General features: G+C 40.8%; 1 pseudogene; it reads left to right on the top strand.

Annotated features, from left to right (window-relative positions):
* The first annotated feature begins 2,087 nt into the window (after nucleotides 1-2,087).
* Nucleotides 2,088-3,914, top strand: part of LOC113562703 — an 8,626-nt pseudogene continuing 6,799 nt past the window's right edge.

The following is a 3,914-nucleotide window of genomic DNA, read 5'->3' as shown; positions in this document are numbered from 1 at the left end:
GGACGACCTCTACAGGCGATATATTCAAATCAAAAAATAATTTGTTTTATCTTTAAACACGTACTAATAAATGCATCAAAGTTTTATAATGATCCGCTCTATAGTTTTTCCAAAAAAATTCGTAAAATTATACCTTATTTTCAACGTTCTAAAGCAGGCTCCCCCCTTAAATAAGATTGTCTTACTGTCTTGAGACAAGAGTAACATGTACAAATTTATGCTCATATATTCTTGTATGTAGAATAATTTGATATTAGCGCCACTTTATAGTAGTCTTTGTCGATGTCGACGCATCATTTTCTCACAGTCGCTCGTCGACTCGGCGCTTCTGCGTCCTTTATTCCGATAAAACGGCCAATATTTATGTGTTGCGATCGAAAATCGGGAAAGTGTTTCTGTTATTTACAATGAATAAGTGCAATACTCTACAAGAAATATTAAAAGATATGGAAATGTAAGTAAGTATATACAATATACTTACTTGAGAAATAAGATTCGAGATAAGACATTTCCATATCTTTTAATATTTCTTGCAGAGTATTGCACTTATTCATTGTAAATAACAGAAACACTTTCCCGATTTTCGATTGCAACACATAAATATTGGCCGTTTTGTGCAGATTCTACAAATTCTCTTACAAGAATAGAATAAGATGTCTTTTAGATCTCACAATATTCTTAAAGCAAGAATATTTTGAACTTGCTACAAATTTGTATCTAAATCCTTCTGAGAAAATTAATGAGATAGCACGAAGATTATTTGAATCTAGATTTTCGAATTTTCTATTCAAGATTAAAATATGCTTCTTTTCAATAATAAATATGATTGTCGCTATAGCGATCTTATTTTATGATAGATTAAAGAGTAATAGCATTAAGTCCAGAAATCTTTTCTGTGGGTGTACACACGTGCAAACTGTTTTTTTCGGTTTGCAGCAGCTCGCCGGAAACCGTTTACTCGAATACATTTCACGCGCGAGCTACACATTTTATTACTTCTTTTTTTCTTTTTTTTCTTATTCCGCCATAGTCTCCGTTTTCTTGAACTCTGCTTCCTGCAGCGCGGAGACAATGTTGAGCCTCAATGTTGCTCAATATTCTCGCAATGCGCGTAATCGTGCATCCGCTGGACCAGTTGGAAGCAATTCTGAAAATGTAATTGGGCATCCGAGTATCTCATGACCCCGATTTATCAAAATCAAAAGAGACATTGGTAGAATAAATTTGAAGAATTGAAAAATCCGAGGTGCAAGAACGAGAAGATCCTTGGCGCGAAGTAAAGACGCGTTCGCGCCGAGTGAAGAACACAAGAACTCATTCATTTCTCTGGCGTTCCCGGAGAACACCATGCGGTATGCGAAGCCGCTGTCTTTATTTAGCCTGCGACACCTGCCATGCCTATTTATGGTTTCCAGATAAAATCACGGTGCGACAGCAGCAGCGCCATGGCGCGTTCTACGCCGCTGTCGTTGACCACAGAAAGCTCCTGTTTCCGCGCAGCCTTGTAGCAACCTTGACGGCACCATGCACCGAGTGGAGAAATTGTCTGGAGCACAGACTCGCGAGAGGAGCGCAACGAGCTTTTCCTCCACAGTTAAAACGATAGTGTGCGCGGCCGAGGCCGTCTCGGCTTTATCTGCTTGCGCAAATAAACGGCGGGAACGCTATCTGGTTGCATAACGATTTTTGCGATAATCGTGGGGCAGCATAATGCGCTCGCGCGACGCAGCCGCGGAGGGTTAATTCGGGATGTGACAACGACGACGAGGACGATGATGACGATGATGACGACGACGAAGACGACGGCGCTGGCAGTTACGGCTACTGGAACGCGTCCAATCTTGCGAACGCCACTCGTGAAAGTGCCTTTAAGCTCGGATCGTCGTCGTTGATACGTGGACTCGGTCACGTTAAACAGCACCGCAGGAAAGTTAACGAATGTGGCTCACGCTTGGACAACAGTGACGGATCCAGGCCTTCCTTTGCCGTTTGCTGATGAACGTTGCTCAGTTGAATGAACATCTTGCTTCTCTTGTTACAAATTTCGCCCATTTTCATTGTTCGCTCATAATTTTATTCGATCCACCATGGGCCATGAAAAGTTACGAATATTGACTGGTGAAGAGTATTGCGGTTGCAATATTGTAGCAATGTTACAGCTCATTCTCTCTTCATTCGTTCTAAAAGTTCGTTGCTAGTAGAAGCAAAGTATTTAAGATGAATGTATGAAATTTGTTCCCTCTGCCAATCATTCTGTGCAAACCGTAGTGTGTTGGCACATTTTTGTGATTTGCCAATGTCTTTGTAATGCAACCTTGCATCTCACCGTTAGATATATGATTGTAGAAATAGTCACAGCAATAACGTACATATTGAGCGTTACTCATCGAGGCATAGATTCCAAAATATTTTATTGATCACTGTGAGAATATTTTGTTGATCCTTTGTTGTTAATTACGAGACGATTACATTGTCGATTTGTCGACAAACTGTAAGATAATATTTCCAATACGCCGTCTGCCGGGGCTTTGTTGAAAATTCTGCTTCATCCGGCACTGCTTGATGTCGCGACAAGCCGAAAGTGCAAGTGTAACTATTACATACGACGCAACCAGCCGGCGGTTGGTCTTAAGTAATAGTAACTTGCGGGTTTGAATAACGAAACAGAGAAAGATGGCAAAGGCACGGCGAGAGGAGGCGAAATACAGAGAGAGAAAGAGAAACAGAGAGAGACAGGAAAAGAGGGAAAAAAGGAAAGAAAGAGAGAGAGAGAGAACGGAGAAAGGCCTATTGGACCCGGCATGCCGTCGTCGTTGACACTCCGAGAAATTGCGGTCGCGTGCTGTCACTGTCCAGCGCGCCGGAGAAAAGTGCCAGATTGGCGACTGTCGATTGGCGCGGATTATGGCTACGGGACATAATGAACACCGCTAGCGAGCCGAAAAAATTTGGGGCTTAAAACGATAAATGCCAGAATTATTAGAGGTATGTAAAAGTTGTAGTCACTTTGCAAGTTTTTGCTATTTAGGCGCATAATATGCGCAATACAATTACTGAATCAAAATAATATCTGCCCCCGTTTTTTTCAATTTTCTGCCACCTGCCCGGAATTTCGAATACCTCTGCGAAAACATGTTTCGTATCTCAACTACATCTCGGAAATATTATCCAGTTAAAAAGTACTGCGTTATTGAAACTTTTTTCTTGCCGTAAGTTATCATTATAAAGAATCATTCAAGCACAATGAAGAGCGTCGATTGGAATAAGTGATAATCCGAAGGCACCAAGTTGGGTGAATATGTGCGGAAAGATTTCCAACCCAGATCCAAAATGGTTTGGTGAATATGAAAAGCATATATAGCTTTTCGTTGCTCATCGCGTTCACTATTGTTTTTCAAAGTTATGTTTATCGTTAAATCATGATACAGGGTGTCCCATGGGAAGTTGCTGAAAGTAAACGATTGGTTCTCCCCTCCATGACTTCAGAAAGGGTCTTACGGTTAACGGTCGTTCATTTGAGTGTCCGCAGTTTTATTCTGGTTGTGGTAGATGCAAGTCCGTGCGCGTCAAAATGAGTAATCTGACGACGGAAGAAAAGATTTATCTTGTCGAGTGCTTCTTTCCAGAGGAAAGGTTTATAGCAATGCTTACAGGGGGTTTCGTACTAAATACGGAACACATAAAGTTAAGAGCGAAAACACGCTGAAAAGGTTAGAATTTATTATTCTTTAAACGTATGCGTTACGTCACTCCATTTTTTTGGCAATAAATCTGCATTAAAATAATGTTTTGTGTTATTTTTATCAGAATTATCGATAATTTTATGCAGTATGGAACTATCCAAGACCGTAGACATGATCTGCCAGGTCCTTCTGTGTCTGTAGCTGCAGAAGAAAACATTGAAAGATATTAAG

Source organism: Ooceraea biroi, chromosome 10 (genome assembly GCF_003672135.1).
Source record: "Ooceraea biroi isolate clonal line C1 chromosome 10, Obir_v5.4, whole genome shotgun sequence".
Lineage (NCBI taxonomy): Eukaryota > Metazoa > Arthropoda > Insecta > Hymenoptera > Formicidae > Ooceraea > Ooceraea biroi.
This window is presented reverse-complemented; position numbering and strand designations above follow the sequence as displayed.